Here is a 26,689-nt window from a genome sequence, read left to right on the forward strand (position 1 = left end):
TTAGGAAACCACCTTGAAGCCAAACAACTCAGCTGAAAACCCAAAAATAGCATAACCGGGACTACCAGGATTATTTCGCTTAAGTTGGGTTGATCAATGGATGATAACCCGATTTAGTCGAGATGATTTGGGTGGCTCCTCACAATCATGATGCAAGAAGAGACTGCAAACATTAGGCGCTAAAAAATGTTGACCAAAGCCATGATGGTCTTCACGATCTATGAAAAGCCGAACCATCCATTATTCACTGTATACACAAAATATTCGAAAGGGCTGCCATTTCTATCAAGGAAAGCGCTGCAGATGCATTACAATAATCATGACATAAACCCTATGTTCCATACGAAATTTTGTTGCTAGTCTACATAGGAGGAAGAGCAGTAATCAAAAGGAGAGAAGGAAGGAAAGCAGAGTAAACACATAGATTAACTGAGAACAGAGCAAGTCTTGTTCTGTATGGGCAGCTAGCAGAAAGTGCAAGTCTGGACTCCTTGCATCTAATGACTGGAACTGCCACAGCTTATACGGTCATCTCAATTGTCTGATGTGAAAATTGCATCCACTTAACGCTAGCACAAATGCAGAGCACACAAAGGCACGTTGACATTTTTTTCGAGGAACCTGAACTTTGACATTACATCCTTGATGGTTCATTTTTCGCTATTGTCTGTTATATCTGCCTCCTACAAGTCGTGTGCACGCTGAATATACCACTGTTTCGGTCCATTGGTCTGATGAGATGGCGAGGTCGTCAACCTCATTGCAGTGCAGGCACTCTCGGCGCAACCAGAGAATTAAATGGCGATAAGCATTGCACCTGCACATATATGCAATGCCCAAATATGTTACCCTGGATGAACAGGCACACTATCCATGATGAAAGGATCGGGTGCTCTAGCCTAAGAGGGGGGAGGGGGTGAATTAGACACTCTAAAATCTTAGACATATGGCTCCAATTAATTTGCACAAAGTTTTTGACAACAATGGAAGAGGGGGGACGGGGTGAATTAGACACTCTAAAATCTTAGACATATGGCTCCAACTAGTTTGCACAAAGTTTTTGACAACAATGGGTGTTCTAGTGTGAAACCCCTATCCCAAAAGAGTTTTTTTTTTGAGAATCCCCTATCCCAAATGAGTTTAGCAACATATATCTTTTCCTATCAATAAACTACTCTATGAAAGTAAAGGCATACAAATTGCTAGTATGAAATGCGGAAGCTTAATGAGTGGGATAGGAGATAGCAAACTCTTGATGCGAGTGTTTATCCCGTGGTTCGGTTAGCCACAAAGGCACACCTACATCCACGTTGTTGTAGCACTCACTAAGAGTATTGCTACTCGGCCACCAAGTCTCTTCCGTGAACACAATCACGGTCACCTTGGCCCCGGGTTCCACTAAGGAGCTTATCCACAAAGGATGGGGGTCTCCACGTCCCCCGCACAAAGTGTCGTCGCCGCTCCACACCAAGTCGGAGGGTCGATGACGTTGCCGGCGAGCTTCACAGCTTCAAGGGGCCGGCGCACCAAGCTCTTCTTTTTGTTCGCTAATGAACCACAGCACAAAGGCTCGAAGCCTTGCAATCTCACTCACTAAGAGCTAATCCTTTACACAACACTCTCAAAGTGTGCTAAGGGCTAAGGATATGATCTTGATGCTCTTGTATGGCTTGGAGATGATCTTGGGTGTGTATGTGACTTCTAGCAACTCCAGCAATCTTCAAATGGCCGGGGGATGCCATATATATAGACCTTCAAGTCGTGGAGCCGTTGTTCCAACGGTCAGCAGAAATCTACGTATCATCAGATGAACCGATGCCTCTGGCAGGGGTAGCGTCGGTTCATCCGGTCACTCTAAGACCCGAAGTAGCCGTTGAACTCCTGACAGCTGACACAGTGATCACCGGTTGAACCAATGCTTGCCCGTCGGTTAAACCGGTCACTCATAGCATTTATCTAGCCATTGGCCTTCTTCTCTTCTGCTGACATCATTACACCGGCGCTTTGATCCGATGCGTCACCGGTTCATCTGGTGCTGAAGAATCTTCTCCTGGACACTTGACATTGTCTCTGGAACACAGTATGCCCAATGCACCGATACCTTACAAACATCATGGCGTCGGATCATCCGATAACCATCGGATGCACCAATGCTTAGACATCGGTTCAACCGGTGCTACTGATTTTAGTAGAACTCGTCCAATTCAGCGTTTCTTTGAGTTCTTTCTTCGTGTTTTGCTTTGCATGGCCTTTTTACTTCATCACTGGGACCTAGAAATGTTAACTTAACAATACCATTAGTCCCATTGATTGCGTTGTCATTCGATCACCAAAATCACTCGAAATGGCATAAACGGTGCCATGTTCGTTACAATCTCCCCCTTTTTGGTGATTGATGACAACACAATCAAAACAAGCATAATATTTCCAAAAATTGACAAATTTAATTGCTTGATATCAATTTAAACCAATTGAAACCACTTACACTTGCTTGGATGCTTACCACCATCCAATGATGCCTTGGGCTCCCCCTAAAACCATGATTTCCCCCTTTGTTCCTCCCCCTATCTTGCTACTTCTCCCTCATGACTTGATTCACTTAGGTATTTCTCTCCCTTTGAGATATGCTTCTTCCCCTTGAGAAAATACCTTTCTTTGATCCACATTTCTCCCCCTTTGGAATAGAATCACCTAAACGGTCTTGCTCCTAAAAAGGTCTTGCAAAACAATATAGCTCAAGAGAAGATTATTAGCCTAGGGAGTTAGTTCCATGACTTATGATCCAATTGTATGATATCAATGAAGATACCAATTGAAAACTTCACTATGGTGGATCACAAAAATCACGAAACTAGCATGACATGAGCTAAACTTTCCATAAGTGTGTGCACAAAAAGATGATGTGAAAATCAAGTGCACAATTAGATGTTATAACTAGAAAACTTAGATCATATCATGCACGGAGATAGCTCTAAAAAAGAAAGGTTTTGACAATGATACCACTTGTGAGGAAGTTAGAACCTTGCATACCTCCAGGGGTAGTTGTTTACTTTGCATGTACCAAAAGAAAGTGACTTGGAAAAGATACCACTTGTAAGTCTTTTTTGAAGATAAGCACTTGGTACACCAAGGTTAAGCAAATGTATGAGCACATAGCCTATGAACTTAGATATGAGTATTTAATTTCAATAGAGCATGGCTCAATATGCATGAAAGCACAAATTATCTAATCACTCTTATAGAGTTGTTTGTTCACATTGATTGTGAGAAACATTCTCTTAGAGTGTTAACTCCACGGTGAGACTACAAAAGATAAACTTGGAAACATATTAGTCTCAAAATCACAAACCATAGGATGAACTCCCCCTAAATGTGTGCATTTAGTGTTTGAATCACCAAGCAAATGTATGCACATTGATTTTGACATAATTGGGAAGTTTACCCTATAGCTTGTGTTCATGGTACACATATGAAATACATACCTCATGAAGTCCATGTACCATGAAGGGTAACCTTGTATAGCTTTCTACACACTTATCAAACCATGTAGGTTACTCATGGGTTAGAGTCATGGCACAAGCAACCCACCATATATAGCACTAGAAGATGCAAAACATGCAAACTTCCTAGCAAGAGCAATGGAGCTACATGATGCTTGAATTTAAAATCTAGCTACCATTACCTTATGTGGGACTTGGGCAACAAAAGTCCAAGTTGTGAGCTTAGTTTATTTTGGCTTGAACCTTTACTTCAACTTGTAAGCTAAACCTCCAAATCTCTCGAAGCCATTCTTGGGCTTCAAGTCTCCTTTGGAACCCACACCATTTGAGGCCCCTTCATATTGGTTATGACATTCTTGAGCACCCAAATGGAGTGATTCCAATTCCTTTCTTGCTTCCCAACCTTGTGAGCAACCACCTTACCATTTGTTTTCTTCTTGATCATATAGGTGGTGCTATTGCTCTTGGGCTTGGTGTAGATGAGAGAACTCTTGATTGTTAGCTTCTTCTTGTTCTTCTCATCTGAAAGCTTCTTCCTTGGTTGAGGACACTTGTTGGACTTGTGGCCTTCTTTGTGGCACTTTGAGCAAGTCACAGTGGACCCCTTCTTAAGCTTCTTCACCATGTCTTCACGGTTATCTTGAAAAGGTTGGACATTGCTCTTTATGTCTTTGCCCTTCAATCTATACAAGCCCTTCATGAGCCTTTCCACTTCTTGCTTGAGCTCATCATTCTCCTTGGCAATGAGATCATCACATGATTCTACAACAACATTCTCATTGTATTTCTCATTGCAAGGGTTAGAGCAAGAATCGTCAATTAAATCAATGCAAGAAGTTGAATCATCTACCCTAGAGATAGGAATTGCACAAGGGATAGTTTGCTTCATTTCCAAAGAGTCATTAGTATCATTAATGCTCTCAAATTTTAATTTGAGCTCTTCATGCTCCTTGCTAAGCAATTTGAATTTGCACATTAAATCTTCAAAATTTGTAGCAAGAGAAGCATTTAGATCTTTGAGAGCACTAAGGTTTTTAATTTCTTTTGATTGTTTCTTAATGAGTTTTTAGTGCTCATGAATAAGATCAAGAAGTTCATCAATTGAAGGAGAGTCGGAGTCATCATCACTTACATCGCTATCCATACCTTTGGCCATAAAGCAAATGTTGGATGATGATTCCATGCGAGTGGTGAATTTCTTGTTTGATTCATCACTTGAATTTGATTCTTCACCACCGCTAACCCATTCACCAAATATAGCAAATGATTCATGCTTGGGCTTCTTCTCCTTCTTTTGCTTGTTCTTTTTGAACTTCTTCTCAACCTTCATAAGTTGATGGTGAGGCCCATCTTTGAGGAAGACCATATACCCCATAGAGTTGATTTCCTTCAAGCATTTGTTAATCTTCTTTACTTGCTTGTAAAGGTAGGGGTTCATTGGCTCTTGATCATCACTTGAGGAGCTTTGGCATGCCTCCTCTTCTTCCTCTTCACTTGAGCTATCTTTGATGGCCATCTTCTTCAACTTTTTGACTTGCTTGCATGCAAGTGCACTATATGTTGGTGAAGAAGGTGACGCTCTTGGCTTGATATCATGACGTAGCTCATGGGCGATCACCTTGTTTAGGACTTGATTTGCTGTCATTGTGTTGATATCTTTTTCATATACAATTGTGGTCACCAATCATAGTCCGGCCTTCGAAGTGAGTGAAGGATCTTGCGAATGAGTTCCAAATCTTCAATTTTCTTCACATCTAAAGAGTTAATCTCATTCACAAGAATATTCAACCGTGAATACATAGTTTCGGCATTTTCATGATCAAGTTGCTTGAAGCTATTAAGTTTATCAATAAGAACATGATATCTTTCATTTGCAACATCTTTTGTGCCTTCATGGTTATCACTAATAGTTTTCCATAAAATTTTAGCATTTTCGCAAGCAAATATACGGTTGAACACATTTTCATCAAGAGAGTTTAAAATAGCACACTTGACTATATCATCATATTGCTTTTCTTGTTGACTATTGCTTTTAATTCCTTCACTTGTTACTCTCCAAATATTTAGGCCCTTAGCTTGGAGGTGTGATTGCATCAAAATCTTTCATCGTTGGAAACCCGTGCCATCAAAACGTGGAGGAGGTCCTAGAGAATCCATCCCTTCCCCTAAAAGAGCTAACTCACTAGGCGGTGAAGCCTAACCGATCAAGTGAGCTGGTAAACACAAATTTGCCAATGGAATTGGCTTTCTTTGTGAGAGAGGTTGAATTAGGCTCTGATACCACTTGAAAGAATCGGGTGCTCTAGTATAAGAGGGGGAGGGGGTGAATTAGACACTCTAAAATCTTAGACCTATTGTTCCAACAAGTTTGCATAAAGTTTTTGATAACAATGGGTGTTCTAGTGTGAAACCCCTATCCCAAAAGAGTTTAGCAACCTATAGCATTTCCTATCAAGAAACTACTCTATGAAAGTAAAGACATACAAATTGCTAGGATGAAATACGGAAGCTTAATGAGTGGGATATGAGATAGCAAACTCTTGACGCCGGTGTTTATCCCGTGGTTCGGTTAGCCACAAAGTCACACCTACAACCACGTTGTTGTAGCACTCACTAAGAGTATTGCTACTCGGCCACCAAGTCTCTTCCGTGAACACAATCACGGTCACCTTGGCCCCGGGTTCCACTAAGGAGCTTCTCCATAAAGGATGGGGGTCTCCACGTCCCCCGCACAAAGTGTCGTCGCCGCTCCACACCAAGTTGGAGGGTCGATGACGTTGCCGGCGATCTTCACAGCTCCAAGGGGCCGACGCACCAAACTCTTCTTTTTGTTCGCTAATGAACCACAGCACAAAGGCTCGAAGCCTTGCAATCTCACTGACTAAGAGCTAATCCTTTACACAACACTCTCAAAGTGTGCTAAGGGCTAAGGATATGATCTTGATGCTCTTGTATGGCTTAGAGATGATCTTGGGTGTGTGTGTGACTTCTAGCAACACCAGCAATCTTCAAATGGCCGGGGGATGCCATATATATAGGCCTCCAAGTCGTGGAGCCGTTGCTCCAACGGTCAGCAGAAATCTGCGTATCATCGGATGAACCGATGCCTCTGGCAGGGGTAGCGTCGGTTCATCCGGTCACTCTAAGACCCGAAGTAGCCGTTGAACTTCTGACAGCTGACACAGTGATCACCGGTTGAACCGATGCTTGCCCGTCGGTTAAACCGGTCACTCACAGCATTTATCTAGCCGTTGGCCTTCTTCTCTTCTGCTGACGTCATTACACCGGCGCTTTGATCCGATGCGTCACCGGTTCATCCGGTGCTGAAGGATCTTCTCCTGGACACTTGACATCGTCTATGGAACACAGTATGCCCAATGCACCGATGCCTTACAAACATCAGGGCGTCGAATCATCCGACAACCATCGGATGCACCGATGCTTAGCATCGGTTCAACCGGTGCTACTGATTTCAGTAGAACTCGTCCAATTCAACGTTTCTTTGAGTTCTTTCTTCGTGTTTTGCTTTGCATGACCTTTTTACTTTATCCCTGGGATCTAGAAATGTTAACTTAACAATACCATTAGTCCCATTGATTGCGTTGTCATTCGATCACCATATTCACTCGAAATGGCATAAACGGTGCCATGTTTCGTTACACATGAGAATCACTTGAATTGACACATGCAGTCAACTGAAATTAACGGAACAACAAGTGAGGCAAATTTACCTGAAGCGTTGGCACAGGGGCTGATGTTTGTCGGTAGACGCACGTCGTCCCACCGGCCGCTCGTCTTCAATGGTGCATGTGGTCCTGTAAGCAAGCCACTTGCACTTGTTGCGGGCTGTGGATAATAGATTTAGGGCATGTTTAGTTCCAAAAGTTTTCTCCATCACATCGAATCTTCAGATACATATATGAAACATCGAATGCAGTTAAAAAAATAACTAATTACACGGGTTATCTATAAACGACGAGATAAATTTTTTAAGCCTAATTAGTCCATGATTAGATATTAATTGCAAAATAACAACGAAAATGCTATAGTACCAAAACCTAAAATTTTTCGCGAACTAAACAAGACCTTAATCGACCGGAGTATTAGAAGATAAAATATATTTGATGAAGCAGCTGCAGTGTTAATTTACCTCGGGCAATGACGGAACGGCTGATATTTGTCTCAAAGTGGAAAGGATCCCGTGTGTACAGCACATACCATTTCCTCAAAATCCCTGCATCATTTGCATATGCCTTGACTTGTTGGATATGGCTGAATTTGTCCCACTCAGGACTAGTTTTCCCTGCTGCTACGGAAGTGAGCAGCGATAAGCTGCAGTTTAGCAGCAAGTGCCTTATATCCTTAAATCTTGCAGATATCGAGGAACTGTTTCCATGTCATAATCCTCCAGGTCGAGTCTCTGTAGTGCAGGCAGACCCTCCAATACCTTCATCTTTGGGCACATGATGATGATGAGCTTCTGTAGTTTTGGTAGATTACTAATCCTCTCCAGGTCAGCATTTCTAAACACGTCAAGGTGAACGACGGAAGTAAAGTTCTCCAAAGAACTTAGATGCTTCATATCATTTATGTATAGTTTCTTCAAAGCTCTTGCGTGGAAAGCAAGGCCAGGAGGCATGTGCCTCAGCCTGCACTTCTGGAGTATAAGCTTCTCCAAGATGGGCGTGGCTTTCACTTGTAGCTCCCACTCCCATTCCTCCCACTCGACCAGGCCATTAAAATTCAGTGTATTCAGTCTGGGAAATGAAACCCTTACGTGGGAATTGTTGAGACAATGATGGTTTGGTTGTAGGAATTCAGGCCCAACACGCTTGATCGCTGGGGCATGAATGATCTGTAGGAATTCCAAGCAGGGGAGCTGACACAAGACATTTGGAAGCTCCATGCAGTAGGCCAGATCTTCCATCGATAGAATCCTCAAGCTTCCAAGCGGCACAACTGCTGTCGACATCATCCACCTTGGGAGCCGCTGACCAAAGTACCATATGATTTCGAGGTTTTCTAAGCCAAGTGGAGGGTGGAACTCATTAAGTACCTCTTCAATTAGTTGTTGCTGCTGCAACTCAGGAATGCCTTCTTCATCTTTTATTACCAACTGACCATCATGTCCAATTCTACATGTGCATTCTAAGGACAGATACCTAAGCCGCACCTTTTCACCAATCCTGGCCTTTGTTGCAAATGAGGGGGAAGACACATTATCCAGACCACTTATATGAAGCCTAGTGAGCTGAGAGAGAGGTCCCAGTTCCTCAAGGCTACACCAATCACCATCCATCTGAACTGGAAACATATATAAATTCCTCAGATTAGCTAGTCCATGAAAACCTTTGGGTATGTTACTTATTCCTGTCCCAGCAATGTTAAGAAACCTCAAGTGTTGCAGCATTACAATGGAACTTGGAAGATTAACCAAACTCTTGCAACCGCAAAGGTTAATATATTGCAAGAGTTTCATTTTACCAATGTTTTCTGGCAGCGTAGATGTGTTGGTTCTTGCTATGGATAAATACCTCAAGTGTTTGAGTTGATTCAAAGATTCAACTAATGCATCAAAATTTGCATCTTCTACATGTAGTGTCCATAAATTTGAAAAAGCAAGGAGTGAATCACCAGGCTTGGTTTTTATAGGCCCAACTGATAATAGTGTTCTCAACGATGTCTGTGCTTGTATTGAATAACACTCTAACTCATCTAATTCTGAGCCTCTTGTTTCCAAAGATAAGCGAAAAAACTTATGTGAATTGATTTTGTCAGCAATATCAGTTTCCTTGTTCTGTGCTACTAGTGCTTCATTTCTAGCCATGTATTGAGCAAATGAGCGGACAACATCATGGATATTGCAATGTATTTGTTCAATAGACCCCATAACAGGCTCAATAAGGTTCCTTTGTATCAACTCATCATAGTACTCTTTTCCTATTTCCTATAAATCACGAGAGGTTCCATGAACAAATCCCTCGCTAATCCACATGGCAACAATGTCACTGGCCAAGAACATTGTGCTCTTGGGAAGGATGGAGTAGTGAAGAAAGCAAGGCTTCAAATTGGGACTCATATCTTCGTAGCTAAGATATATTGCATAGTTCAGCTCTTCAGGCATTTGGCATACTGACCATATCGAGTCATTTAGGACATTTTCCCACTCCCGTCTCCTTGCTGTTTTTTGACGCAGGAGACCTCCCATTACTTTGACAGCAAGTGGTAAATAATCACATTTTGTTATAATTTCCATTCCAATATCGTGAGCAGTTCAATCTGGTCTTCGTCATTTCCGTTTCCAATTACCTGCATGGTAGCCCATGCCAATTAGTAATTTGTAATATATCACTTATGCCAGAGTATCACGATATTCCTTTGTTACAAATAAAATAAATACATGGAGCCTGAGTTTGTGACTGTGTACAGATATATGTTAACAAGGAAACAAAATGGTAAGGACATCCATTCCAAGAGAAAAATAACATAATTTTGACCGTATACTCATAGAAGTCAGTTAATTATGTCAAAAGTAACTAACATGTTTGAGTAGCTTAGTGGCAGTTTGCATATCGCTACCAGCTCACGACTATTAAATGATAACAATGTGTCTTGACCACGCACACACCTACACATAGCTATTAATATGCGGTAGTGTTAGGTCTACTACATGTTAGCAAACGTATTACTGAAATCCCCATCCATAATACCATATCACTGTCCACCAATGTTAATCCCTTTTAATCACTGGTACATAATCGGCTAGTAGTCCCGGTTTGTAACCCCTTTAATCCCGATTATGGAAAAATCACTCCGCACCTAGAACTCGAACTTGAGACCTCTTGTCTCACGCATATCTTCCTTACCACACCCCATCTATGCAGCACATTTAACTCTAGTAGGGATGCTATCTTTTTGAACTAACCCGTGGAGAACCCTTTAGTCTGGGTTGGTAACACCAACCGGTATTAAAGGGTGATCCTTTAGTCTGGGTTGGTACCAACCGGGACTAAATATTTGGACTTTTAGTCCCGGTTAGAGCTACCAACCGGGACTAAAGAGCCCCCGCACCAAGCCGTTGGATCCATGATTAATGCCTAGATTAGTCCCAGGTCCAACTATGCCTGGACTAAATGTATTAACCAAACCCCTTTTTCTGTACTAGTGTATGTTTACTTATGAACAAGTCTATTCACAAAATTGTATCACCCATGGTTCACAATGTCAACTCTTTGATGAAAATATAATGTATAAGTTCAAAGGTGGAACAATGTTGTGATTGACAATATTATGTGTATTTGATATATCTCTTGGCCCACGATGTGCAGGCGTAGGATGCGACGTGACGGTCGATGGTATGTGATGAAGGTCAAGCGAAAGGTTCATGCTGATGGACTTGGCGGGAGGTCGGACACGCGTCGACATTGGAGGTGGCAGGTTTACCGGTTTGGGCCTCAAAAGCGAGCGGAGGTAGGTTTACCGGTTTGGGTCTCAAAACCAGCGGCGCGCCCGGTGCGGTCAGATGGTGGTTGCAGAGGGCACTTGATGTCATCACGAAGCTTGCATCGAAGCAAAGCAGAGTCGTGAAGGCGGTGTGTCCGTCCGATGCTTCTATAAAAAGTTGGACAAAAATGCTCCTAAGCGTGTAATAGGCATAATTAGTAGTGTAGGGGTAAAACCGTCTTTCGGCAGAGGATTGATGGAAAATAAGAGAAGAGGGGGCAGCCATCCTATGCCAGCTCACCCTCTCCCTCACTTATCCTTTCCCCTTTTCCCTTCTGTACCTAGGTTTAGAAATCAAGAGATGGAGATATGAGTTTTTGGATTGTGGATCATCGAGGAATGGAGGCCGAATCCTCCTTTTGCCCTCTGGGGTTTCGATTCATTTTGTTCACTGTAATTTTTGTGTGCTTTTTGTCTTGTATTCTCCCGTGCTTTTTTTCTTCATCCCGTGCATTTTTCTTTTTAAGCATTTTTGGGTTTTTTCTTGCAATTTTCGATTCACGAGCTCTACTCAATCGTTTCGCAAAATTCTTCTTTGATCTGTTTAGGTTTACTGGTTGCGCATCTTTGGCTCAAATTTCATTTGATTCCATGGAGTATTGAGGGAGTTCTTTGTATTTGAAATTTCGGATCTTTTTGTGAGTCTTATGATCGGCTTTTTGTTAAACTTTGCTTCCACTTGATTTTAAGCTGTGCTAATCACTGTTGAATCATTGCATGCTTTGTTAAGTAGATTTATTGGTAGCTCTGCTCGAGAAGATCGCTTTATATTCACTATCGTTTTGTGTCGAGCTTTTGGCGTTGCTTAATCTTTGCTTCCACTTTGCATCGTTCCTAGGGTGAACTCGTCACGTGTTAGGTTGTGTCATCTTGGCGGTTAGAAGAGAGGTATTTCGGATTGAAGTCGGGACATAGGCCTTATTCTTTTGGAGAATTTTAAAACCCCTCGGGTCGCCCATTTGTGTCCCACACTTTTGCTAAAAAAATAATTATCCACCTCTATCATTACGAAACTAATCTACGATAACCCCCCTAAAACTTTAACATTACTGATGTAGAAATTGATATGCGCAACAGAAAAAACTAATGCGGCAGCATTAGTGTGATGCAGCTGCAAGATGAGTGAACTAAAAACAATGATTTTTTTGTTTATGAGTTACAAACCTTCTTCTTGAGCAGTGACCATGCATCTTCAGGATCAAGTTTATTGATATGGTGGTAGGGCTTTGTTGCCATCATCCCTCTCGCGACTGTGTCATGCCTTGTGGTGACGAGGACACAACTACCATGAGTTAGCGTAGCAGTGACCAAGGGAGTTTCGAGCACATCCTCCCATGCTTGATGGTTCCAAACATCATCCATTACCAATAAGATCTTTTGTCCATTCAAGACTTCCTTAAGAGCTCGCTCAAGCGCGCCTCTTGTATTTCGAGCAGATTGGTAGTCACCCCCAGCTTCGATGATAGCTCTTCTCAGCAGCTCAATCTCACTGAAGTCCCGGTTCACACTCAACCATATTTTCTTTGTGAATTCTTGTTGGATAATCTCATGATTGAAGATCTTCTTGGCCAGTGTAGTGTTACCAATACCGCCAACTCCCACAATAGCAAAAACCAAAATTTTGTTGTTCTCACATTTTGATAGCTCCGCTGTTGTCAGCATCTCCACCAAATTTCTTGTGTCCTCCTCAATATTCTCACCGACCAAACTTGACTCATCAAGCTCACACGATGTCTCACGACTACCAAGACGAGAGGAAGCCACCCTCTTGCTATGATTCTCATACGAATTGATGTTGATGAAGTTGAAGTCCAAGCTACGGTTCTTGATATCTTCTAGCCTCTGGTTAAGGTTCTTGATGCGGCTACCAATCTTGTGGGCGTGGATGGGATTCCGCATGCAGAACAGTAGGGCGTTGAAGCACACTGCATCGTGGCTTGGACCCTGCTCCCTGGCCTTGAGCTGAGAGATGTCGAGGATGTTGGTGGCATCATACATAGCCTCTCTAAGCTCTAGTACCCATGCATGCACACTCTCGTCGGTGATGCTCCGCTTGTCAGCATCCAGGAGAAAGTTCATGAGGTCCTTGAGCTTGATGTCCATTTTTTCAATCTCTCCGGAAACCCTAAGCAGCATATGCACCTCATCCTTTGCCATCTCATGAGTAAGCATGTTCTGGATGTAGGATGCCAAAGCATCCAAGACCCCCGCCATGAATGGCAGCTAGTAAGTTTTGTTTTTAGCTGTAACAAAATTAGAACAGATATCAGAACGGTTAGGCCATTAAATAGACTATCCAGAGTTCAGCTTGCAGCAAAATGTTTTCTGATTGCATATTCTTATACCATAGTCCCTTCGTTCCAAACTTTAGGTTGTTTTAGGTTTTCTAGAGACATTATTTTTTCTATACACCTAGATGTATATTAGATTATTTCTAAATATATAGCAAAAACTATATATCTAGATTTATCAAAATGACCATGCGAGTACAAAAGTAGCAGCTACAATCCAACGCTAAAAAATTGGTCGCAACTTGCAGTTTGGTGCTTTAAATAACTGGAATAAAATAAACCTGTAGCGATCGACTGGTTTATCCTAGCCCTATTTAAACAGCAAGAGCGAAGAGGTAGAGCCTATGCATGAAAATTTGCTCAAATAACGGTCATGGAAACAGACCTGGAGGCTGGCGAGTTGGGCAACAGCCGGAGCCGATGCCGGTGTGGTTCGTTGAAACGGATTTGTAGTTTGAACTTTAGGTGGTTAGTGAGGAAAGCCGCCGTAGCTAGCCATGAATCGGGTGGCTGCAGTGGCTTCGCTCGGCTGCTTGAGTCGAGGAACGAAGGGTGATCGATTCAGGGAAGAAGATGGCGACTGAGGTGGGGTACTGGGGTGGCATGGAAACAATGGGAGGTGGCCAGAATAAATAGTAGGCAGGGCAAGAGAATCCAATGGCAAGTTTCAAGTGACAATCCTCTTTACATAGTAGTCTGAACTCTGAAGATTTGAGGTCTTCAGCGTGTAACTGTGTAAGTACGTCATTCTGCTTGAACATGAAAGCATAGATCGAGAGATGCTCTGCCTAACTGGTGCTGCTACTCACATTTCATTTCTACCTCTTTTATTTCAGACGTTGTTATACTTGGGTACAACCTGGAATTGATGTGCCCACACACAGTATTTGCAGGTAGCTGCAGTTATCGATACTCGATGAAATACGACCCCATACATACCCATCATTTCCTCGCCACTTGGTCCTTGCACTCTACCCACACACAGACAACGCAGCTGCCTTCTAGCTATAAATTTCAACAGCATTTATGGGCATTGAAAAGAACATGGATGTGTGACATCCCTTGGCAGCAAAGAAGAAAAATATTTTGAGTGCCCTCGTTCTATGGTCGGGAAGACTAAATCAAACGCTACCTTGTAGCTCTTCAACGTCAATCACCATTTGGCAGCACAAGGAGCTGTGTACAAAATGGGACATGATAATGTTGCTCAGTAATTATCAACAGTTGGGTGACCACTGTGGGACCGAAGCCGGCGACCAGAGGGGGTGAATGGGAGCCGATCAAAATTTCTTCGAAATTTGAATCGTCGGCCAATATCCCGAAAATCACGCAAACCCTCAAACGTTCTGACCAAAGTATGGAGTAGCTATGGAAAAACTAAACCAACACAAAAGGCCTCGAACGAGCGAGCGAAACTACGAAATAAATCGGAAGCGAATTGAGAAAGCTGCAGAACTGATCTGCCAGGACCGGTCTGACCGGTGCACAGGACCGGTCTGACCGGTCGAGTCTGTTCAAAAACTAGCAGACCGGTCTGACCGGTCTTGCCTACCGGTCTGACCGGTGGCACCCAGAAAACCCCCGAAAACTTGGATTCAAACGCTGAATCTCGACAAAACGACCACGAAAATCGATGAAACTTGGGGGATTGCTTTGCCCCTACCCCGTGAACATATCCCCAAAAGATCTCGTCCTAAAGATCAAAGAATGTCGAGAATTCGAGGGGAGTCCTCGCCATCTCAACCAGCGTCCGATTCTTCCATTCTACAACTCCATTCTGCTGTGGAGTGTAGGGAGAAGAATACTGGTGTTCAAGCCCTTGATCACTGCAAAAGTCTCCTATGCCACTTCCACAGATTAGAAGAAGGACCAGCCATCAAGCAATGAGAAGGGCCAAAAGGAGTTCCAGAGAAGTCAACCAAGAAAACTCGATCGCGAGGTGTAATCCGGCAAACCAAATCTCCCCTGGAATCCAAAACACGCGAGCAACCCTCCTTGAAGCGAACCTCAAACCCCTCATCAAGAAGTTGCAAGACAGAGAGCAAATTAAAGCCAAGATTCGAAACCAAAGCAACTTCTCTCAGGGTAAAGCGATCAGAAACTCGAACAGCGCCAAGTCCACGTACCTTTCCTCTTCCATTGTCCCCGAACACAATGTACTCCTTTGAGCGCATCGGGGTGAGGCTGGAGAACCATTTGTCATTTCCGGTCATGTGGCGTGTACAACCGGAGTCCATGATCCACCTGTTCTCCAAGCCTCCAACCTGCACATTAGTAGTGAGACAAAGGGTGAGCAAATGTCTCAACACTGGGGTTAGCAAAGTGAGAAGCAAACCAGTGTCGAGCCATTTGCTCTACAGAAGGGTTAGCAAAACCAGACAAAGCGTATCCCCCGTCCCGTCTACCGCGTGACTGACGAACATCACCGCGAGGAAAGCGTGGAGCCTCAAAACCTCCTCCAAAGCCTCGATCCCGTGGTCCATAGCCGTACTGAAAACGACCAGGAACACGACCGGCAAAGCGAGCACCCGCTGGAGCACGATGACCACCACCGTCTCCCTGACCTCCACCTACACGGCGCGCCCTAGCATCTTGCCTACCACCACGCCGAGAAGGACCATGCACCCGAGCAGAGTACATGTCCGCGTTCCGTCTCTCCTGCTCTTTCCTCACAGCCCGCTTCCTCCTGAAGCAAAACTCCTCCAGGTGACCTTCCTTGTCACAAAACTCGCAGTGGTACCTCACCTCATGCTTGGGAGGTGGAGGCCTAGCTTGCGGACGGGAAGGAGCAGCCCTCTTCTTCTGGGCAACCTGGGCTGTGGCAGCAGGGAGCGTGTCGAGGGGATTCCTCAGCACATTGGGCTTTGGAACCTAAATCTGCTTCTGCGGAGGTGCTTTCGGTGGTTCTTTAAGCACACCATCCGCGGGGTCAACAAGCGAAGGCTGCGTGCTCGTGCTAGCAGTGTTTCCAGCAGCCTTGCCAATCTTACCATACAACCTGTCAAAGTCTGATTTCGTGTATGTGTAACCGACCCCAAACCCATCACCACGCTTGAACTGCTTGATCATCATGCCCAACTTCGGCTCACTAGCAGAAATCCAACTAAGAATCGCCCTAATATAGGTATTCTCATTCTCCTGGTTGGCTTTCTCTACTGCAAGATTATCCAAATCAGAGATCAAACCAGGGCAAACAGAGCTGTCAATAGGTGGGCTAGACTCTACGACCTTAGTCTTTCCAAAAGACTGGATCAAGGCGTTCTTCTCCTCTAGCTCCAACCTAAGCGTGGGACAAAGCTTACAAGCGCCAAACAAAGCAGGCCTAGATCTAAGCTCCTCTAGTTTACAAACAACAGTAGCAAACTTGGACTGCAAAGAAGCTAGATCAGACTTGAAGATAGGACACTCATCGCATTCAAGTACATCACTAACAATGGGAGCGTCCTTGACAAGTTCAAGCTCATGCTTGTCCTTGGCTAGCTTGTGAGACACGTCAGCAAGCGAAATCTTAGCAACATCTAAGTTCGCGACGTTATCATCATGCTTGGCACAGAGAGCAACAAGATCATTCATATGAGATATGCAGCCAGCGCACTCATCCTCACTAGATTTCTCCCAAGCACTAGCCAGCTCAGCCCTAAGCTTTCTAAGCTCTCTAGCTGCTTCCTTAAGCAGCCTCTTCTGGTTGTCGAGAGCGGCGTACAACTCCCTAACCTCTGTATCAAGCAGGTGGATCGTGGAGTTTACCTCTGAATCGCTCTCGGATCCAGGAGAAGAGCCGGAGTGCGTCGGTGTAGCATGTTCACCTAAAGACGCACGAGCACCATCGGCTTGGCCCGCCATGGTGCAGAAGCTCTTGCGCCAACCGGCCGCCAAGCAAAGGCCGATGAAGCCGGTGGCTTCCTTGTCCCGCTTCTTCTTCTTCTTGTCGTCGTCGTCGGAGGTCGGTGAAGAAGAGCGGTCGGTGTCGGAGCTCTTGTCGAGGTCGCTGAGCTGCGCCAGGAAGGCCTTCTCCCGCTTCTTGGCCTTGTACTGGAAGCGCTTCTTGAGTGACTTCTTGTCGAAGCGTCCTCCCCGGTCACGACTGCGGTGCTTGTGGCGCCGACGCTCCTTGTTGGAGCCTCCCTCGTCACGGTCGCGGTGGCGGTAGTAGTCGAAGGAGTTGTTCGGGCCACCGCCGGACTTCTTGGGGCAATCGGCGATGAAGTGGTTCAGATCGCCGCAGTTGTAGCACCCGGGGTTCTTCTTCCTCTGCCTGTTGTGGTAGACGCGCTGGAACTTGTTGATGAGGACGCACAAGTCGTCGTCACCCAGCGTCTCCAGCTGCTCATCTGAAACAGAAGGCAAAGAGGCAAGAGAAATGCCAAGAGCAGAGTTAGCATTAGAGCTCGATGCACCTGGGCCAGTCACAAGAGCGACGCTCTTGGAAGGAGGGGCACCATTGAGCTTGGCTCGTGTCTGGTTATCCATCTCCGTGGCCTTGAGCTTGCTGAAAAACTCATTCACGGTCAGAGTCTCATAGCCTGCAGACTCAATGATCGTGTTCACCTTGAGATCCCACACAGAGCGGTCAAGTGCGTAGAGCAACTTGAGAGCCTTCTCGTGCTCTGTGTACTCAAGGGCACCAGCAGATCTGTTCGCATTGACTTTGTTCACAATCGACTGAAAACGACTGAACATCAAGTCAATGCTCTCACCCGGCTCCTGTGTGAAGTTCTCGTACTCACGCCGGTGAGTCTCGAACAGTCTGGCCTTCACCTGAGGTGTACCCTCGTGGTAGTTCTCAAGGCACGTCCAGATCTTGTGGGCTTCCTGAAAACCCTGGATGCGTGAGAACTCCGCACGAGAAACACCAGCGAACAAGGCATTGACGGCCTTGGCGTTAGCCTCGTCCTGGGTCACCTGGAGAGGTGTGGTCCGAACAGCAAGCACCTCGTAAAGCTAGTTCGGGGTAATCTCCCAGACATCGGCTCCCATGCTCTGCAGGAAGGCTCTCATGCGAACCTTCCAGTAGGCATAGTCCTCACCGAAAAACACCGGGATCTTACCAAGACTCGCCATGGTCGCCGAGTGGTTTTCGAACCGGTTAAGGTACTGAAAATCTCAACCAAGCTCTGATACCAATTGTGGGACCGAAGCCGGCGACCAGAGGGGGGTGAATGGGAGCCGATCAAAATTTCTTCGAAATTTGAATCGTCGGCCAATATCCAGAAAATCACCCAAACCCTCAAACGTTCTGACCAAAGTATGGAGTAGCTATGGAAAAGCTAAACCAACACAAAAGGCCTCGAACGAGCGAGCGAAACCACGAAGTAAATCAGAAGTGAATTGAGAAAGCTGCAGAACTGATCTGTCAGGACCGGTCTGACTGGTGCACAGGACCGGTCTGACCGGTCGAGTCTGTTCAAAAACTAGCAGACCGGTCTGACCGGTCTTGCCTACCGGTCTGACCGGTGGCACCCAGAAAACCCCTGAAAACTTGGATTCAAACGATGAATCTCGACAAAACGACCACGAAAATCGATGAAACTTGGGGGATTGCTTCGCCCCTGCCCCGTGAACATATCCCCAAAAGATCTCGTCCTAAAGATCAAAGAATCTCGAGAATTCGAGGGGAGATCAAGTAGGATTGGCGTTTTCTCAAAAACTCAAGAAATCCAATTCAAAAGAGCTCGTGATTCCAGAGGATTTGGGACAGAATCAGAAGCACGAGAATCACAACAAAGAGCTCGTAGAATCCTAGCAATCATGAGCACCAAAAACGAAATAGAAATCCATCACACAAGGGCACAAAAACTAGGGAATTAGATTGATTCAAAAGCCCAGAGGGCACAAGGAGGATGGGGTCTCCTTTCCCAATCAAATCTAATACAAAGTCTCACAAATCCATAATCAAAACCTACTCTAAAGAGAGGAACAGAGGGAGGGAGACGCAGGGGCGGCGGCCTGGAGAAGCAGAAAATTCACAGACAAGTTCTAAAAGCCGCACTTGACCTAATACAAGTGAAGGGGTATTTATACCTGCGGGACCGGTCAGACCGGTACGCTGGACCGGTCAGACCGGTTGGTTAGACCGGTCAGACCGGTTGGCCTGCAGCACCCCCTGTACACGATCTCATCCGACGGCCGAGGTTCTTTCTTCAAAACGAAGTCTTCTCCGCGATGCCGCCGTCTTGATGAAGATCCAATCCGCGGTTTTGGGGGGTCCGCGAAACCCGGGTAGGTCGCCGGTTTTGAGAAAACCGCCAAAACCTCACGCGCAGTAAGATTCCCGCCTCCACGCCATGGCCCTAGATGCCGTTCCCGCCTCGGCCTTCTGACGGCCCTAGACGCCGCCCGACGCCCGTCACCTTCTCGCCCACAGCGAGGCCCTAGACGCCGTCGACGCCCGTCGCCTCCTTCAGTCTCGAGACCGACGCCCGTGCTTCCACGACTTGGCGTCTTCAACTGCCGTCCTCCTACTTGGTTTTATGGCGCAAACCATGAAACCCGGCTTCCATCACCGCTTGCGCCCTCGATCCAGGAGTGGACGCCACAGCTGCCGCACGGTCCGAGCTCCGGTCCCGACTGCCCTTCACCGCCGCCCACCGCACGGTCCATCAGTCACAGCACCTCCACGGCAGCTCCCCGTCGACACTCGACGCCCGTGTACCTGCAATCAAAAGACCAAGTGCACGATCACACTGCACGGTTGACAATTCACTCATCACAAGCAGGATAGAGTACTCTCGTTCCTCAACCACAACGTTAACCAGGTTTCTGTGAAGACACGGCAGATGCGTGAAACACTATGCAGAAAGCAGGGTATATTACTTGTTCAGTTCTTCCGTCTAATTCATTGATCAGAATTGCATGTTATTTTGAGGGCACGGCCATTGGGTCAATGGAACAACAAGTAGCATGTGGATAGGTACCAAAGAGGTCAATCCGAGTAAGAGTTCAGTGCACCAAGAGTCATGGAAGTAACAAATAGCGTATCTCAAATAAGAAGTTTCTTCATGAACTTATAAATCATAGAATGCACATAGTATCGCCATCTATTGGTGGAAGGCAGTAGCAAGTGGCTGCCAATTAATTGATCCTACCTATGCATGTTACCGAGGATCGGAATTGGTTGCTGCCTCACCATCTAGGTTTGTACTGAGCACTGTATGCAAGGACGATGTCTCTTTGGTCATTGCAGCTTGTTTGGTGATTAACTAGTGAGGTGAACCGCATATTTGCGCGGCTAGTATTGATATTCTAAATATATTTTAAATTTTTTAATTTAATTATTATTCATAAAATTAAATATTTCTCATCATATGCTACTTGCTTCAGTAATCAATAGTGCTTCTCTACTGCTAGTGCAGTGGTGGCTCTTTTTGTCTACATCTTTCTTTGTCAGTGATGTGGCCGCATGGCAAACACAGAATCCTAATCCTGTCACGACTGCCTATCTTCTCGATCTTAGCTACTACCATTCGTTGTAGTAGTAGTAACATATTTCTTATCTGCCAGCCTTTGCAATAATGCTGCCCACTGCTCAGTTCAACTGACTCAGTTGTTTTCTTGCTAGCTTCCCTACTTTATGATTCTCTACTATGTTTAATTTTGTCGTCTGTTGCTATTATGTTTAATTTTGTCGTCTGTTGTATGGCGCCATGCTTCCATGGCCTAGTTTCTGTTGAGGAATAATCGATGCAAGTTTCTTGCTTTTTGAAAGCCAATAAATCTCAATAGTGTAGAGCAGAAGATTCCATTTAGACTTTTAGCAACCTTTGTTCATGTTCAAGCCTAATGAGATTACTATACCAATTATGGGCTGATCGATATTGTCTTGATTCCTGATCTGATTGTGGTTTTATTTTTTTTTAACTTGTGATGTTAATTGTGAGGTGCAGTAGTGTCTTGTCGCAATGTCGGCAACAAACCTTTGAAGGGTGGTAGTCTAATATAGTGCAAAGCCTAGAATTATCTTATTTATTTTGACTAATAATAATATAATCGTGAAGGTGCATTTGGAATTTTTGTAACATAATAAGATATACATGTGGTAAAACATATTAATTGTTTATGCAGTTAGTATCATATAGGTATTCATGATATGTAGCTTAATATGCAAAACAATGGATATATTTATATTTATAAATTTATTTTAGTGGCACTGGTGGTGAGTAATTTATAAATATGTATATGGGTATTTTAGGCTAATTTATTTGTAATGGCAGTGGTCGGTAATTTTAATTTTTCTTTTTTTCTCTCTAATTAATGTGGGAATTTCTAGACCTTGAAAGTAAACGTGAAGGCTCCGTTTGTTGGCCAAATAATAAGATAATAGATTAGAACCTTTTTACTACTCAGGTTCTTCATTCATCAACTTGAGTCCCCTTCTGTGGTCGAGAAGCTTGTACTATTGCTCTTCAACGTCAATTACCATTTGGCAGCATCAGGAGCTGTCTACCAAGTGGGACTCGATAATTCTCTCCACTTGGGTGACCGCAAGTTGGGCTGCTTTGGCAGAACTAGGCTTCCAAGAAGATGATGAAACACTCCGCAGCAGACGGTGAAATAATTACTCGGGACTGACTAAGATTCGAGTGTTTTTTTGTTTATTTGGTCACTTCCATGCATAATGTGGGACTGCCTGGCAGTATGCAGATAGAAAACTGGGTGAAGTGAATCGATCGGCTAAACAAAAATCACATATGCAAATAAGAAGCTTAGCCCTGACAACTGGCCCAGCAGAAGTGCTATGCCGCTATAAGAAGCTTGGGAAATAAAGCAACTGATGCAAAATTAAAGAATCACATATGCAAATCTCTAAGGTATAAGTAGGGTTGGAACTAAAATAAATGGACAAAAACATAATAACCATCAGCAAATAATCCAACTAGACAGAAGAAGGAAAAAACATACATTTCAAGTACAAAATGAAGACTTGAGAAAAATTGAACAATAATGCAAAAAAAGTAAAACAGTAAGATCTTGCCGTATGTCACCTCACACATACCTTAAACTTACAAAACAATACAATTTTTCTATTAATTTGATCTAAATTAGAGTTATTACACCTTACATGAAAAGTACAACAAATGAAAAGACACGCAACATTTCAAGCACTACATCAAGAAAGACTCCCGCTTTCTTAGTCTCCAGCAGGGCATGTCACACCCGGTTTTTAAAAGAAAACCGAATCCATAACTAAATGTATCTCAGAATCAAGTTCCATACATATAGTGATGTCATAATGACATAATGAGCAACAATGTCACGTAAAAGAGACTTACAACAATTAAAACGTCTATCAGAGATGCACAGCTTCAACTGGAAACGATGGCTCCACTCTTCACAGGCAATCGACCGGTGGTTGCATGCGCCTAGAACCCAGCAACATCTGTTGGTGGAGAGTGCCTCCAGAACAGACAAACACCACAACAGTGAGGTAAGAGCGCACCAGTCGAAGAGAACAACTCCAAATCGGAAACAGGGCTTCGCACAGTAAGAAGGATTCTCTCTCTGTATTCCAATCTCTCCCATCAATGTACAAGGGTCGGGTATTTATAGGTGACGGTTCACCTACCACCCTCCGTTATTATACAGTAATGCCCCCTAACAACTATATTCCCGGAATATTCCCGGGGTACAACCGTATTTTTACATCCTTAGGTAAATTACATCCGAACCTCTTCTGCCTATTGGGCCCATTACAGCCCATTGGGCTCAGACTCACTCATCACCATTCGGTGAACAAGATTCCCTTCACGGCTTCTGAAGTGCTTACTCTCCGATGCCTTCCTTTCCTGGTCTTCGACTTCGCAATTTGCGCCCTGGTCTTCGCCGTAGGCGCCTTGGTCTTCGCATCTCTTCGCTTATCATTGTCTTCGCCTTTGGCGCCTCGATCTTCGCCGTTTGCGCCTTGGTCTTCGCCACTCTTCGCTTATCTTCGACTTCGCCTTTGGCGCCTCGGTCTTCGCCGTAGGCGCCTTGGTCTTCGCCACTCTTCGCCCGAAGCTTGAGGCCCTTCGACAGCTCGGCTTGCCGAGCCGACAGAAGACCTTGTCGTTGCATTCAAATTGCGCGCGGGCCCTCGGTCGATGGCCGAAGTTGGCGCCCCCAACAGTAGCCCCTCGGAGTCGTTGCCCATCCTTGGAGGGGCGATGACTTTGACTTCTTCTCCCGAAGCGCCACCCTTCGGGCCTCGACCGATCGCTTCGCGATCCATTGAGGCCTGAGTTTTTTCAATTCACCTGCTAAGCAACGGACCAGACATCGAGGCGTATTATTAAATGCGTTAAAGAGTTAATCAAAATTAATTTGGCTTTTTCCTTCGACGCACCGACCGAGGAGTCCGGTGCGAAATTCCGACATTGCCCTTCCACGCGCACTCCCTCCGCGAAAATTCTGGAGGGGCAAAACAAATTTTTCATGTCCCCCCCCTATATAAGTGAGGGTGCCCGGGCGGGGGAGGGTACGCTCACATTGTTTTCCGGCGCCGACCTCTCTTGCTTCCTTCTGCCTTTGTGCCTCTTCGTCTCAGTTTTAGCTCCTTTCCCTTCGCTTGCGCCACGGCGAACTCGCCTGATCCTGCGATGGCTCCGAAGAAGAGCAAGTTCCCACCTACCACCTTCTTCGGCCAGACGAAGATGACTCTGGCGATGCTTGGAGAAATGGAGAAGCAAGGGGTACTGACTCCTGGCCTCGGACGGGTTCCACCGGAGACGGACACCTACGCGAAGCCCCGAGAAGATGAAGTGGTTGTCTTTAAGGACTTCTTTCCTGCTGGGCTTCGCTTCCCCCTCGATCCCGCTGTCGTCGACATCTTCGCCCAGTACGGCGTCTTCCTACACCACATGACCCCAAACTCTTTTGCCCGTGTCAACCTTTTCATGTGGTTGTCGAGGACCTGCCGCACTGTCCCGACCCCGGAGAACTTCGCTTGGGTGATGCGGGTGCATTACTAGCCAAAGAGCATCTCCGTTCGTGGCTCTGACGGTGCATCAACAGAGATGGAGCCCCAGTATGGGTGCTACACATTCGCCTTTCAACAAACTGCTCCCAGCCCCGTCGGGGCGTCGAAGAACAAGTGGCCGGGGGACTGGTCTTCGTTCTGGTTTTACCACAAGGTTCCTCTCGACCCAGAGACGAAGCGCCACCCTCTGGTTGTCCGGAAGCTTGGCAATTTGGGCGACACCCCGAAGGTGGACGTGGCCCGCATCCCTGACAACGAAGCATATATGACCGTTCTTCGCGTGGTGTCAAAGGTGCTTAGCATGCGTGACATAACAGAAGAGTTCGTCGCATGCGGGTGCTTCCCTCTGAGAGAAGGCTGGACCATTTCCTCCTGGGCTCATTCGGAGAAGGAAGTTTATGGGCTTCCGATGCCCAACTTCAGTGAAGTCTTCGACATCGAAAAGAACGTAAGTTTTTTTTTTGCGAAGACAACAAGAACCTTTGTCTTTGTTTTTCAGAAATAGATGCAGCGGAGGTGGAGATCCGTGCTGACGAGATTCTTAGACAAGTGTCTGGGAATGAGTATGACTTACTGCTGTCCAAGCTTGCCGGTGCCTGAGGCAATCGGGTGTTTTCCTTCTTCGGCATCGAAGCCCCGCAATGTGCTGCCAAAGCTCTTCTTGATGTTCAAAAAGCGGGGGGAAAGGCTGGAGGCACCGGTGGTGCCACTGCCACACTTGAGAAGAAAAAACGGAAAAAGGGGGGCTCTGGCCCTGGTGGAACGAAATGCTCAAAGCTTCTAGAGTTCCTGACCTCCTCGCCCCTTCGCAGTGCTGGGGAGTCCGAAGACAATGGGGGAAACGGAAGTCCCGTCACCGCTTCTTCGCCTCCCATTGCTGCTCTGCCTATCGCGGCCGCCGCTCCACCATCGAAGCCCTCGCTGGCTTTGGAGTACAGCACCATGGAGCCAGGCAGCGATGACGAACTCGTCCAGGAGATCCAATCTATCCTGGCGACCACGGAGCCCCATGCGAAAACCTCAGCCGCATCCCCTTCATCTCCAAATTCATCATCGACGTCTTCGGATTCGTCATCATCGTCCAGCGGCGAGGACGTGGAGGGGTCCGGTCCTGGTCCTCAGAGACATGCCACTGCCCCCGAGACGGGCCCGACCGGCGTTGTTGGCGAGGGCGGCCGGGTTTCTCCCGCCGGGTCTTCCAGTCGAAGGCCCGCGACGTTCACCTCGACAGAGAGTAGCGGCTACCATGTAAGCACCTCCAACCCTGTTGAGGTGGCTGCCGCTCTCGGGATGCCGAAGGCAAAGCTGATCGAGGACAACATCGTTGGTAGTCTTTGGTTTTCGAGCAGCGATCGGGAGAGGAGATTCCTCGCTGAAGCCGGCTCCTCCTTCGGCTTTTCCCTTATGGAGAAACGCCTGATGTCCACCAAAGTGAGCCAAATTCTTCAAGACGTCAAAGACCTCTCTCTGAAGGCCTTCGTTGCTTCCCGCTGCGCATCCTGTCAACTCAAGATTGACAACGAGCGGACTTTGCATTTGGCAGGGGTAGAGGAGCGCGTGGCTAGCCTCGAGAAGGAGAAAGCAGCTCTTGAGGAGGCCCTCGTTGCCGCACGCGTCGAGGCAAAGAGGAATGCTGAGTCTGCCGAAGCCGCCAGACAGGATGCTCGCGCGGCGGAAAAGGTGAAGGCCGGCACTGAAAAAGCCAGAGCGAAAGCTGAAGAGGCCCGGAGAATTGTCGAAGATCAGCGTGTGCGCGGAAGGGACACTATCTAGCGATGGCGCACTGCTATCAGCTTCGCAGCAGATTCGGTGCAGGCTGATATGCATGGGCAGCTTGGGAAGTTTGCCCTTGACCCCCCAGAGATGTCGTAGGAGGAGACTGTCGAAGTAGCGGAGCTCTTCCGCTGGATTCGTGCCTCCTTGTCGATGGCCCGGTCTGACACCGACTTCAAGTGTGAGCTGTCCGCTACAGTTGCAGCGCAGACACTTGGCGCTGCCGTCTGCCGACTCCTTCCAGCGGAGAGTGGCAGCTCTTCAATGGGTATTCTTAAGGCTCAGCTTCGGCTCCTTCATGACACATCTGAATGGCCTTCGCTGGATTCCTTGTGCCCCGAGTCCCTTCCTACATTGCCGAAGAACATCACCAAAAACTTTGTGAAATATTTTCATGAGAAAGGCCGAGGACTCGTCGACTTGGAACTGGAACGTATGAAAGATCAGGTAGCTCTTCGATTTCAGCGGTGTTTGATTGTTTTTCATTTTTCTTCTTCTAACTGATGGGTTTGTACCTTCTCAGATTCAAGAGAAGGCTGAGATTTTCGTGCGAGGTTTTCTTGGAGAGGCTGACACCGGCAACCTGCGCAGCGGCGAAGGTGAAGTCCCTGGCCGAGGCGAAGGCGAAGTCCCGTTGCAAGGCGAAGACGCCGGGGGGCAAGCAGACAATG

The 26,689-nt window shown here is 46.0% G+C and overlaps 1 pseudogene; it reads right to left on the reverse strand.

Moving 5' to 3' along the window:
- Positions 1-219: 219 nt before the first annotated feature.
- Positions 220-13,890, reverse strand: LOC120685888 (annotated as a pseudogene).
- Positions 13,891-26,689: the final 12,799 nt, after the last annotated feature.

The sequence above is a fragment of the Panicum virgatum genome, chromosome 8N, assembly GCF_016808335.1.
Source record: "Panicum virgatum strain AP13 chromosome 8N, P.virgatum_v5, whole genome shotgun sequence".
NCBI lineage: Eukaryota > Viridiplantae > Streptophyta > Magnoliopsida > Poales > Poaceae > Panicum > Panicum virgatum.